This window comes from Leptonotus elevatus, chromosome 10 (assembly GCF_054856555.1).
Source record: "Leptonotus elevatus isolate MCC_2025b chromosome 10, RoL_Lele_1.0, whole genome shotgun sequence".
NCBI classification, from domain to species: Eukaryota; Metazoa; Chordata; class Actinopteri; order Syngnathiformes; family Syngnathidae; genus Leptonotus; species Leptonotus elevatus.
This window is the reverse complement of record NC_141248.1, coordinates 22,887,668-22,902,741: the sequence shown is the minus strand read 5'-3', so window position 1 is coordinate 22,902,741 and position 15,074 is coordinate 22,887,668.

Sequence of the window (15,074 nt, the reverse complement as noted above, 5' to 3'; positions counted from 1 at the left end):
TTTTGTTCGGGTAGGAGATGGAAGCTGATGTTGACATTTGTGCAACTGGACTGGTCATCGTCTTCTCCCTAAAGAAAGGGAAAGTCGCGTTTTCTTGGCATAGGGAGATGATTGCTTCTGCTTTGTCAGTATGATAGATTTCCCTGCAGCTTTTTCAAAATTTTGCAATGCAAATGAAAACAATAGAAAATTGCCCTCTTGGTCGCAATTTTCTCCAGTCGTCACAGCCTCGGGGGATCGTTTTTATTTTCATAACAACAACTATACTGATTGTGAATCTCGTTATCTATTTCATTCTTACTGCTCCATGGGTCAGCTAAACTTCAAACCGTCAGTCAGGGTTATTTTACATGAAAGCTTGGAAATGATGATGTGTATTAAGCATTTTTTTTTTTTTACTTGGTGAGTATGTTTGAACGTATTTAAACACATTTGAGCGTATTTATATGTATGTTAATGCATGCGCATGTGCAAGCCAATATCCTGTGGCATTGTGGGAAAATATACTATATTCGTAGCATTTAGCCTACAAGTAGTTTCGAATGTTTTTGTGGATATGTTGGAAAGTATTTAAATACATTTGAACGTACTCATCAGTAAAAAAAAAAAATAATGCTTATTCCACATTGGCAGTTCCATTCTTCTGTAATTTCAGAAAACTTCCAACAACTCAAGTCAGCCATCTCGATGCAAGGAACCCCCGACCAACGTGTTTACGCATCGTACAGAGAGCTTGAATGCAAATGAAAGGAAATTTAAAAAGAAAACAAAGAGTTTGAGAGTCTGAATGAGACGAGCTTTCAATGCGCCTTCCTGTTAAGATGAGACTCCTTCGGAATTTGCCCGAATGGCGCCTCATTGTGGTCCATTAGGTGGCTCATCGACCGTGTTTATTTGAGCTGCATGCTTCCACTTTTAACGCTCATGGACACACACGGCACAACCCGCTTAGTAATCAGCGTGAATGAAGACAGATGAGCTGTTTGTTCAGGACATACTGACTCACTCAATACGTGCGAGTGTGCGTGCGTGCGTGCGTGCGTGCGTGCGTGTTATAGCAAGACTATTTCTCTTGTGTGGGCTTTAGTTTTAATACAAACTTTTTTACATGATAAATTAGCCTGCAGGTGTCAAAATGATGTATTAGAGAGAATGTGGGCTCCCTCTAGTGGTATGTAGAATAATCACAGAATGAAATCCCCAAAATGTGCACAAAGTAACAGTGGTTTAACTTCTTTTTTTTTGGTATTCAAGTACATTCCATTTGTTATGTACAGTTCAGCGATATTTAAATTTTTATTTATCTTATTTAGACATATATCAGCCGGGGGCCGTTTGTAAAGTCAATTCCTGTGGCATTAAGGGAAAATATGCTATGTTTCATTTTGTAGCTTTTAGCCTACAAGTACTTATGAACATATTTGCGAGTATGTTGGAACGTATTTGCGAGTATGTTTGAACATATTCATAAGTATGTTAATGCATACGCATGCGCAAATCAATGCCCCGTGGCATTATGGGAAAATATGCTATATTCGTAGCATTTAGCCTACAACTACTTTTGAAGGCATTTGCGAGTATGTTCGAACTCCGAACGTAATATATTAAGCGTAACTTAAAATTGTAAAAGATTAAAAAAAAAAAAAATTATAAAAAAAAATTATAAAAAAAAAATTATAATTTTTTTTTTTAAGCATAAATACGTTTGGACGTACTCGCAAATACGTTCAAACATATTTACCAAATATTTACTCCACATTGGGAATAACCAACCATATATTGTTAAATAACTTTTCTTTGTGGAAACTACCCTAACAAACCCTACTACAACACTAGAACTAAATGTTCATGCCCCCTTACTCATGCATGTTTCACATGGTCATACATGTTCCACCGCGTGGACATGCCACGGACACACAGGGCGTGCGTCCGACAGCTTGAGTGTTCTCCGCCTTTGCCACTCACCAGAAAGTGCCTTTTAGTGCAATTACATGGCTTTCTACACATCAATTAGCAATCCAATTAAGTCTTGATGTGATGAATAGCGTTTGGTGGAGGGGGCGGAGAAGCTGGCGATCTCGCTAATAATCATCCCGGCGATTACGCCGATCAGTCAGCGGCTGAGAAGACGGGACACGCCAAGGTTATCAATTAGCGCACGGCGAGGGGGAAAGACACAGCAGTGCCCTCCATGCAATAACGCAATGTCAAAGTCATCACTGTTTGCGGTGACACTTTTTATTGTTTCAAAGGAGACATTACGCAAGTATTCTTTTCACAGTTCACACATCGAGGACATGCTTTTTAATGATATGTTTTTAAAAAATGTCTTTTATTTTTTTAATGGCATTTTTTTCAATTGCCGTCAATTACAGGTGGGTTTTCTCAATTCGTTGTTGGTGGCCGACTGTAAAAGTTTTATAAATAGATATATCGCTGCATCTTCTGATCGAATTGGTGAGTGGTTATCGTTTTTTTTTTTTTTTCCAAACTCGATCACTGATCAGTGATCGGCTTTAAAATCCCTAGCGTGTCAAGCCTAATTAGTGGTGATGGAAGATTTCACTACTCTCCGATGTACGGACATAATATAGAGTTCCCTATTGTTGTTTTAGTATATAATAACACTAGTCTGCATAAAAAAAAGAAAGAAAACAAAACAGCATTTTCTAGGGCAGTTTCAAATGTAGTAGAAGCCAAATATCTCATTCGTTTTTCTCTATATGCTCCCTTTTTTAAAAATGTGGATGCCAGCTGATGGTGTCAAAACAATAATTTATTGCTTTGGCCTACGCATAAAAACAACGAGTAGGCGAGTAACAAGTCAAAAGCAAATATGTGAATAGGTGAATTGACAAACGCAGAACCACAAATGTGGTGGTTGACTGTCGACTGATTTTTGGACCTTGTTAGTAAAATGAATTCAATGTAATTTGTAAAAGTGGAAATTCAAAAAAGCTTCCCCCTCTGCCGCAGTTTCCTTGGATTGTTGGAAAAGTGAAATGACTTCCTTTGGTATATTTGTATGCCAACTTTAACGTACTTATTACTGAAAGGCTCTATTTATGGTTATAATTAAAGGGCCTTCCCCAAGAGCCAGGCATAGTTAAATGGAGGTTTACCAACAGTGGGGGGGGGGGGGGGGCGAAACTTGCTGGCAATTGAAATTGTTTTGCCCACCTCCCATGTTGGCCCCTTCCCTTGTTATCCGTTGTTCCGGTGGTTCTTTCCTGCTCATTATTTTTTTTCCTGGTGTTGATGGAACACTCCTACACGCTGGTGTGTTGTCAGAAAGTAAGTTAGACTTTACCTCCCAAATCTCCCGAGTGAGGTACTTGTCCACCTCCTCAACCATCTCCATCCAGCCGGAGGTCTTTCCATCCTGGACGAAAGAATGCAACATTTCCCCGCGCCGAGCTGACAGCAATGGCGCCGTCTTCTCACACTTTTTGACTGAAGCTCCGGTAATTATCGCTGGAGGCAAATCGGAAATTATGTGCACGGATGCCAGCATTGTGTTCGCTGCTATAGCGTCCACCGTCTTGCAAATTCAAGCCGAGACGCATGCGTCTCCCCCCGGTGGGGGCTTTCTGGCGGAAGAAGCACTCACACATCCATTACCTGCTCCTATAGACCTCCGCTGTATAAATGCAATGGCTGACTTGTTTACTTCATCAACTGTCCTCGTGTGACGCTCCGCCGAACAACTTAACAGGCTTCCAAGTGGACCGAGTTGATAGTTTCTCAGAAGTTCTGTTCTTCCCGACTGTGCACAAATGTGTTTTTTTAGTGTTAAAAAGGTTTTTAATGTGCGCCCGCCAGTAAGTGCACTGAAGCTGTACAGTCAACCGTGAAACCTCTCAATGATTTCACAGGGATAGAACTCCTCTGACAACAAAACAATTATATGAACTATGACAGCACATACAGGCAGATAGTATCTCGCGAAAGTTCAATTAGGGTTCAATTTCACTTATGGGTGTGCTCACTTTTGTTGGCAGGGGCTTGACTATTAACTCGGGGTGTCAAAATGAGTGAGTTAATTTAATGCCACCATTTTTTTTTAACGCGCGATTATTTCGAAAGTCTGTGCTGGGGGAATTCCAGTCGCAACTCAGCAGACACGTCCACGTTAAAATTGATCAGTTATGAATGTATTAATAATGCACATGTTTTGGGAGACTGGGGTCAAGCTGTATTTTACAATTTTTTTTTAAAAATGTACAGTTACTTCATGTTAAAGATTCGCTCTTAATATGAAAAGAAAAATGCACTGAGCTGTCACCAATGTCTTACAAATGCAATGATGCCATCTAGTGGCAGATAATGATCTCAACAAAAATCAATATCACACTTATTTTTTTACAGTACAGTACATCTTTTTTATTTTAACTCAATTTTATGAATTATTATGAAATTATTGTATCAATGACTAAAATATGCCACCATATTTCTATGAGTTTAACATTTTTTTCCCACTTTTATGTTAACAAGAGTATGACAACTTAAAAAAATACATTTGATCATTTTATTGTACATTTAGAACTGATATAAACGTTGTGATTAATTGTGAGTTAACCATTGAAGTCATGTGATTAATTGCGATTAAAATTTTTAATCACCTGACACCCCTACAATAATGTGTGCAATTTGATAAATTTTGAGGGAACAATGCATTTTTACTGTCATATGAGATGTACAATGACGACCTCTCGTTAAATCGAAGTGCCATTTGTCCCATGAAAAGTCATAAATAAAAATCCACAGAAATGTGAGTGATGTTACTGTACAAGCTTGCAAATATAAAACTAACCCAACAAGGTACACTAATTATGCCCATTAAGGATTTACAAAATATATCCAAGCATAATAAAAATATGCAAAATGCAGTTGGTAGTGTATGTGCTCATTTAGCATTTCTTAGTATATTGCTAAGCAAATTGCATATCAGCCATAGAGTAAAACATGACAGCCATATATGGGCGCGAAGGCAGGTAACACCTTCCAAAGAGATTATAGTCTGCCCGGCTGTACTTTATAGCTCGACTCAAGGAGCAGCTTACATGCTTTTTCGTGTGCAGCTCTCTCCGGCGTTCGAGTGCATGAATAAGCGATGACCTACAACAGTTCTCTGGTTGCCACCAGACAGGAAGACCGAATGATTTGTTTCTAGGATATGAAAACATCGCTCTCGCCGGACGCATCGGCCCGGAGGTCTGCAGAGCTTTCTGTTCGAATTGGGGAAAAAGAAGCTATTTAGCACTGTGGTATAGGAAATAAATGTGGACCAAAAAGGTCGTAAAAAAAAAAGCACAAAAACACGGTTGTAAAAAGCTCCCCAATATATTCTCAGCTCAGCAGGCTTTTTAAACGGCGCTATCAGCGCAGAGATTGCTAAATCTCCGACTCAATGGACTTCATTCCACGTGGAATGGAAGAATGAGAAATGCCAGCAAGGCGAGATGGAATGACAAATGACTCTCTTCCATTTGTGGAGACTTTTTAGGCCGCCGGCGTTGTTTATGATAGACGTTGTGACAATGCGAAGGAAGGAAAAGGAGCCTGAGAATAAGCTTCTTTGATTTCATATTCCAGAAACTATTCTGGTCAAATACACTCGGGCAAACTTTGCTTATGATACGGCAAATATGACAAAATGTAAATTAACAAGCGTGTCTAAATATTAGAAATGCGGTCGACATCTGTTGTCATCCCTGCAAAGCTTTTGCTAATCGACACTGAATAACACAAGCAAAAATCGTATGTGGCATGAAACTCTTCAAATCAATAATCAATAAAGCTTTTTTGTTGTCGTTGCAATAAACAGCACAGTGTGCGTCCGCTTTTCACAGGAGACAAGGTAAGAGCCATGCCACAAATTGAGAAAATACCTGATGAAATGGGTTTTTTATTTTACCTAAAAATATCACAAGATGGCACCAAAGCACTACTTTTAGATGAGGCTATGGTCTAACACAATGGTTCTTAACCTCATTGGAGGTACTGAACCCTACCAGTTTCTCCTATGTGCTGTTTTCTTTAGGTGGAACCCAGGGGCAGAAGATACAACAACAAAAAAGCAGAGGCCCCAGAATTGAGCCCTGTGGAACGCCATACGTTACGTTATACATATGTGAATTTATATTGCGAATATTCATCTGACTACTTTCTTCTTCTTCTTCTTTTTTGCTTGATCTAGTAAGAAGAGATTCCAATAACACAGAAATCCCACGACGTACTATCACAAAAGTCACAAGTCGACGACTAAGCGCACCAAATCCCCTGCAGCACCAAGAAACGTAGAGTGCTCACCTGTAGCCAATATTTGCGTAAAATCATGAATCATTTGAGTCAGCTCCGCCGAACCCCTAAGACTGACTCAACGAACCCCTGGGGTTTGATCAAACCCAAGTTAAGAACCACTGGTCGAACAAAAAGGATTTCCTCACGTCTGATCAACATAATTGCTTGGCACCAAAATGCCACTAGATGGTGCCAAAGCAGTATTCTTCATGAGAAATTGCTGCGGCCTGAGCACAAAAAGGAGCCAATTCCACTCAAAAAACACAAGGGGGAGACAGAGGTCACACAAAGCGGTGCATACGTCTGTTACCGTGAGCCCCTGAATGCATTCCCAGGATGCAATTTGACTAAACCACAAGCTGTTTGGCTCTGCATAGTTTAGGATCTAAAAAACATGGACATCCAAACGACAGCTTACACACGCTTCAGTTTCTCCATCTGGCTGCCATGAGTCATTCAGCACCTTCCACTTAATTGTCTTGGACCATCACTCAACATCAACCTGAGCGCACGACGTCAGAGTGATTTTTGTCAAGTGAAGGGAACATTTAGCGCAATCCCTGGAAAAACGTGCCACCTGCGTGACAGCGCCACCTGTTCTCTTTGCTTTGCGGAACTGACAGCCCCCCCCCCCCCCCCCCCCCCCCCCCCGAGGAGAGAAGAAAGACTGCACGGTGCCGGCAAATACGAGGAATATGTTCAAGCAGCCGACTGTTTTTTTTTTTTTTTTTCGTGATGCTCCTTTTTTGCAAAGAGTCCAATGAAGGTCTACCTTTGCTTTCATGTGAAATAATCTTGTCCTCAAGCGATGAATCGATAATGTCTGCCTTATTGTCCAATTTTGAGCATGGGTTTTTGATATGTTAGTGTGCGTCCTGTTATTATAGACATGTGGCAAAATAAATTGTCAGTCAGTGAAACTGGTGTCAAAAGAGCGAGTGTTTTTTTTTGTTTTTGTTTTTTTTAAGGAGTTTAACCCAAGGATGTTGTTGTTGTTGTTGTTCCGGTGGCTGGATAAACGGTGGGCTACAAAAAGTTTACATTGTTTTCTGGCGTTTTCTCTGCTAAATTAACCAGATACGGCAGGGCAAGATTCAAGCACGTCTTCTTTATTGAACCCTCTCTCTCTCTCGGCCGAGGCTTGCTCGGTTACACCTCTCTCTCTTTTGCGCTCATGACATGCGCAGTACACAAAACACTTCCGCATGTCAAACGAATAATAATTCACAAAACAAGTAGGCTATAAGTCAATTTGCAAGTAAATACAAATACACATTTGCAAATGACGTGTTGCGGGAGTAAAAAGGTTGAAAAAGAACAAGATTAGATTCACATGGCCATATATACCTGGAAGCTTCATCTGAAAGTAATACTTTTTGGGAAATAAATAATTTTATGGAAATGTATTTAAGTCGGGAGAGAGATCACCCCGTTGAACAATGTTCCTATTTTATATCAGCACCACAAGATGGAGACGATGCTGCCATCAAGTGGTTAAATTTGTCATGGACTTTCTACACTGTTTTTTTTTAAAAAAATTATCTATCACTCAGTGCCATATAGTACAACAATGTGCAGTGTTATGTTTATCCATCCATTATGTAATATATACAATGGATGGCTGGATAGAGATTTGACTTTTATTCTTTAGTAATGGCAGAAAGCGGCCACTAGAGGTCAATCTTTACCAAGAATTCAAGCAATCAAAGTGGCAGCAAAATGCACCTGACTTGGTAATGTATGGATCAGATTTTTGACTGCCTGCATTTCACCAAATAATGTCATGAATTATATATATTTGATTTGAAAATTCGTATATTTTATTAAAAACACTGTATTTGAAATTAATTATATATATATATATATATATATATATATATATATATATATATATATATATATATATATATATATATATATATATAAATACAATTTATTTCAAAAGTTCAGTATCATTAATGGCATAGTTTGTTTTAGATTTTCGCTTTCCCCATGAATACCAGAGATTTTAAACAGAAACAACACAAACACAGTATACAACTTAAAAATAAAAATGAAGAAAAACAAATAAACAAATGATGCATGTTAGATTTTCTGCAGCCTACTTTGTTTCATCTCCACTAAGCCTTTGACAGTAATTATACTTGCCCCCCTCCCTAAAAAAAAAAAAAGATACTTGCACAGATCAATGTGGGCCTCACCTGGAGTGTGTGACATGGCTGCAGGCTGCTGAGAACAAACACAGTGCAGTCAAGAGGCTGAGGAGCCATCATCGTCCATGTGTGTGTAAGTGTGAGTGTGTGTGCGCGTGTATGCGTGTGTGTCTTCTGGCAGCCCATGAATGCAACAGTCCCCCACTTTTGTTTTGCCTCCAGCCATGTTTGTCAAATAACAGTGTTATTTGGTGCATTGTATTTACACTCCACTAGTCACCAAGTGTAGTGCGTGCACGTGTGCTCGTTTGTGACTATGTTAGCGCACGAGTGTGCAGCTCAGTCTAAAAATGTCGCAACATTGGTTATCTTTCCACCTTGCATATTGTCTTCGACGACCTCCGGCTTCCTGTCTTTCTGCATTGTTGCCACTTGCAGGCCTTGTTTAACATAAAAAGTGATCAGGAAAAAGTAAAAACTTAAACAGGTGGTCCAACAAATGTCAGTTGACTTTTTTTAGTGTGTGTGGGGGTGGGGGGGGGGGGGGCAAGGGGGGGTTGTTCCAGCTGTGCAAAGCCATCACAAATAAATTATACATTTGGCACATCAAATCCAAGCACAAAATGATACTGAAGTTGTTTAACATTGGTCTGAAAACGGACGGAGTTTGTGAAAACTTGACTTTTGTTCACTTAACGATACATTTGGAGTCTCTGGATTGGCTCGCTACCCATAAACCGTCAAAGTACGCAACCAAGTAACTGATTATTTTGTGAATTTTGCCAGCTTCTGCCACAACAATGCAGCAAACGTACATGCTGTGGATATAAAAAGTCTACACACCCAAAACAATTCCACCATTAATACAATTAAATGTATAACCTGTACGACAACTGAAAAAGAAAAAAAAAAGATTCCCAAAATCTTCTTTTTTCACATTTCAACATTAATGGAGTCGGCACACACCTGCCACTTAAGTCCCTAAATAACCCAAATAAAACCAGCTGTTCTAATAAACTTTTATATGTTTTAGGTACCAGACAACTGTTTTAAATTGTAATAAAAAAAAATAAAAAAGTGCATGACACTTAAGTGAATGTTGCAAAGTGCAACCTTTGCATCACAAATGTTGAAAAATCATTTGGAAGATTTTATTTTTAGTATTCAAATTGAATAAAATGGTGGTAGAAATGTCATTTCAGTGTGTGCCTTTAGAAATAAGTCCTTTTAATTGACAAACGGATCTAATTCATTAAGTATGTGTTTGTGTAATATTTTCATCTCATGACTATATTGCATATAATATAAATTGCAAAATGTATCGTCTGCATTCACGCTATTGTTTTATCTGACCTTTTCATTTGCATTTGCATTATTGTTGACAATGTAATATTTTTGAAAATGTATTTTTTGCTTATGTTGCAGACTTTTTTTTGCGAGCATAAATAATATGCACAGCTGCTGCAAACGTGTAAAAGAAAAAGAATATCGACTTTATGTTGTAATTCAGAAAAAGGAAGAAGAAGCCGAAGTGGACCCAAACGGAACTAAGAGTGCGTGATGTGGCGATGCTTTGAAGGCAAGCCTGTTTACGCCACACCATGATGCCCACGTCGCTCGGCTCCAATCCTCCGCTGGCTCATCAGACCGCAGCAGATGTCAAGTCAGGCAGAGTGACTGTGTTTCATTAGCGTGGCTAAAATAAAATGACAACTGTGTTACTAGCATTTGCCTCAGCTTTGTCTTGCTTCGTTCAGCCTTTTTGTGTGAACATTTTCTATATGTGCAATAATAAGTCAAATAAAATAGGCCCTACAGAACAACATTTATTGTGACATGATATACAGGATGATGACCAAAAGGCGGATATTTGCATATTTGTTTTTTGTCAAGAGTATTATGTTGCTGTTTTGTGAACTTGCACACAAAAGATAGGACAGCGTTTGAATTTCAGCGCGACCTCTCGTGAGATGCTCTTGTGGGTCCACGTCGCTTCACAACTGCGGTGGCAAGCCCACAAAATATTTGTCTTGATTGCTTGATTTGTACCCATCTGCTCCACTCTGTCATTTGTTCCATCAAGTTTCTGGGAATGCCGACCACAAGAGCCGTTTGAAGTCCCGAAACATTATGGCGACATTTGATGTCGATGGGCAGTCAAAGGGAAAGACACACAAAAAGGAAAAGTGGAGAGGAAATCGGAATGGCTGGAGTGGTGCGACAGTGGAAATGTGTTGTTTTTTTTTGCATGCACCCACGGTCCTTCAGGACAAATAAAAATTGGAACAACGTGATGCGGAAAGGATGGATTAACAATAAGGGCCTGTATTTTGTTTTTCCCGCCAAATTTCCTCAAGCGCAGAGGAAGCAGGAAGGAGTGCGAAATGAAATCAAAGGATGTATTACCAGAAAAATGCTCAACAAAAACTACAGCAAAAATAAAATTATATATATATACTGTACTTTGCTTTTACCCATAATGCATGTTGTTTTACCCATAATGCCTTTCTGCATACAGTTAAATACTGTCAAATTAAAAAACAAGAAAATGCTGCAATTTGCTTACTGTATATTTTACAGAAATGAGTTGACATGCTATCAGATAATATTCTTACCGCATTCCCTGTTGTTTTCTCACGATCCACAAGAGATCATAAATGTGTTGAGGATCAAACGCCAGCGGTCGTACCTGTCAGTTTACCTTATAATTAACTTTACGTCGCACGGATGGTTTTACAACTGTCTTCTGAGGGTTGTTAGTCGCTTGAGGTTTGGAATGTAACCCTAAACCATACAAACCAAAAGGATGCGTACAGTAATAACATTTTATGACATGTTGGATTAAGCCGATCGTCAAATAAATATGTTAATTGGGGGCCTTTGCTGATGCATACAAAGCGAATATATGTGCTATTTTGTCATTTCCATGCTTTATTACAGTTTCAATTTTATTCTATGTTTCATCCCATACTCTGCAGTTAAGACAGATTTGCATCAAATCGTCTGTCAAACAACAAGACAAAGCCATAAATGGCACTATGACCATTGCATAAATTACATAATATATATACTTTTCCCCTCCTATATAACGTATTGTTTACTGCGAATAGGCGGTAATTCGCCATACACACAATTTGTGTCGTCATCATGCAACACAGAATCCAGGTTGACAGCGTTATACCTTTGACTCCAACCCCCGCCTCCCCCCCCCCCCCACCACAGCCCCGCCCTGCAGGCCCGAGGCCAGAGAGAGAAAGGGCGAGAGAGAGAGAGAGAGAGAGAGAGAGAGAGAGAGAGAGAGGGGGACGACTCATGCCGTGCCAGAGATTCAAACCGGCAATTTAAGCTGTCAGCCGGCTCATGAATCACCTGGCCAAGGCGTCATTAACGCAGGAAGATTTATTGGAGACACATTTTCATACTAAAGCAGCAAGTGGAGGAGAGCCCCGGGGCCTGAGCAGGTAGTGTGAAAAGTTCTCCATCCGAGTGGTGGTGATGAGGGGGAGGGGTAACGTCAGGATAACTGGAACAGCAAACATGGCAATTAAAAAAAAAAACGCTGATGCCAAAGTTTTCCTGGGAAACCGATCTTGACTTCAAGCAAACTCTAGATTTCTGTGACAGATACTAAAATAATTAAATTATTCATCATAATTGATATTCCTTCTTTATATGATTTTTAAAAAAAAAAAAAAAAAGTCTAATCATGTCTTCCTCAGCCTTCCAACCTTTAAAGTACATTCGCTCTGGTTTTAAAAAATGTTGCTCTGCGCTTATTTTAGCAGGACGAGCGGCGGACTGAGCTGATGACACGCTTCGACAACATTGCACGCGCACGACCGCGCGCGACCGCGCACGACCTCGGCAACCGGTTTGAGCGGCTCCTCGTCGACTTTTTTGTGTCAGTCTATTATTCCACGTTAACGAGCAACATTCACGAGTGCGTTGCGTTGCGTTGCGTTGTGTGTGTGTTACAGATTCCCGTCAGCCGCACTGACAGCTGCACTCAAACATTTCACACCTTTAATTAACTCCTTCCTGTCTGGGAATCATGTTAATTAGAACGAGCAACTTGTCCGCGCCAAAACAATAAGCGTATACACACACACTCAAAGAAATAAAAGAAGAATCAACACCTTAGAAAATGTGTTGGCTAAAGTATAATTTGGTGATTCTGATATAACAGGAAGGTGCGGTATGACTTGAAACGAGCCACATTAACAGTGTATGTTAATGAGCATAAATGGTGATTTGTCATTTGAATGTACTTAGCGAACGACAACTGATACGGCACGTGATGTCACACACGCCTTCGGACAATGCACACATAGCAGGATGACACTTAATAATGATAGACAAAGACAAGCCTGTCTGGGAACATTGCCCTCTAATTATCCAGTGGGCGGCTAATTTGGATTAGCTCGCGCGTTGTGCCCTTGAGACCAAAAGCCATCGAGTTGCACTTGAGACGACGAGCTGGCCAGAGAAGTTGAAATTTAGAAAAGGATATAGTGAAGTATTGTGACTAAAATATTACTAGAGGTAAATGAATGCTCATTTATCTGTATGGCTATTACGATATGTCCCATTTTAAATGATAGAGGACTTAAGATGGCGCCTTGAGGCACACCTAACCAATTGTTCTGCAATTATCCTCCCCATCCGTTTACCATTGCACCATCGATTGCAGAGCCCATGTGGACAAATAATCATTACACTCACATTCAGATCAACAGAATATTTTTGAATTGTCAATAAAACTGACATCAACCCATAAAAAATACCGTTTTCGAGCCTGTGCGAAAAGGCCTTGTGGCTCACAGCAACAGCAGTGCACGTTCAGTATCCGTTTGCTCATTCACATTTTCATTTAATTTCTCCTCTACTGGAAGTCTGCTGATGTTCATCATATCGTCACGACGGATGACAAAACACTGGCATGTCCTATAAAGAAAGCCGTCCTTTTGACATTTCTCCTCGCTGCGTATCATGCAGCGCCGAGCGAGAAGGAGAAATGAATCACGCCGCAGATTCAAACTCGGAGTGACATTTCAAAGCTGGCCCGCAGTGAAACGCCGGCAGACTCATCAGCGTCAACGGCAAGAAAAGCGCTCGTCAACTGAGCTGGTCGCTCATCGCGTCACTGCACTGATACGCCATTTGAAAATAGAAACTTTTATTTTAAATATAGATTTATTTCAAACATCAAACCTTGATGCACACATGGACCAACCCATTATCTATGATCGTACACAGTACTGAAAAAAATATTTGTGATTTGCCATTAAACCACCACTCCGTCGACCTTAGCCCTATAAAGCCTGAACCAGGAAATAGGAGAGAAAATTCTAATTATTTGTAAATAGAGTATTTATTGGTCCTTTTTCATATGACTTTTGATTACATTAATAACTGTCAAAAATATAATAATAAACAGACAGTGTATACAAAATATGAGTATTTCCCAAAATCACAACCACAACATTTCCCACTATTAACAAGAACAGATTCAGCGTAAAATGACTTTATACACCTACTGTTTCAAATTTTAACACGGTTTTACTGAAACATTTAGTCAAAAATATTGAGTACTTTCACATTACGCCCGCCCACTAACTTCTTATAATGTTGTCTGAGTACATTTTTTTCAACTTGTTCCTACCTTGACCACTCTATATTTGACAAAGAAAATTATTTCTCAATTGTGGCGATCTTGCAAGGTCACTGGAAAAGCCATCAGCTGGGGTGATGACTGCCCTCTAATGGATTATCCGTGCAATGCATGTGTCGGATCATATACATCAGGGTTTTAATGGGAAAAAAATATATTATACTCATGAAAGAAAAGGATCAAAATGTCTTGTAGTTAATATGATACGTTTGGCGTTCCAGGGTTAGACAATTCCTTTGTCGAATGGTTGTCTATGCAAATAAAAAAACAAATTTTAAACATGATGCGGGTCCTCTGATGTCTTGGCCTTTTCAAAACTGTAAATTATACTAATTAAAATAATTAACTTTGAAGTTTAGTTGAGTAATTTCCTGTTTTTAAGACTTCAAAAAAGACAACGCGACACAATGTGACAGATTCACGCTAATTAAACAAAGTGGTGAGCCATTTTCACCTGTTGCAAGCAGAAGTGTCATTTGCATGCGCGGCGAGGACGTTGACGACTGTTATTCGCACGGTTTCTGTCAAGCGACTGCGAGATTTACAATATTTTGCTCATAAACGAACAATGACGTGAGCGTCGCATTCTCACCTGCGCCGTCGATCCGCCCGATGACAGCGGCTGGTTGCTCGTTACTGCCTCGGAGGCAAAACAATGACCTTGTCAAGGCAAAAAGGGAAGGTCTTACATGCGTGATTTGTGGCGGGGAGCGGGTTCGGGGGGGGGGGAGGGAGGTTGGGGGTTCTCGTTCACGACTATTTCACAACTTGACTTCATGAGAATTTTGCTAGCAGAAAACAGGAGGCAAAATACTTGATGAAAGAAACCTTTAGAGTTATGCACTGTAACAAAATAAAATTTAAATATTATTAGATAGGAAAGCGATCCGTTATAGCCTACTGATTAAAAAAAGCATGTTGTACTATAGACATTTTGTTATTGTTGT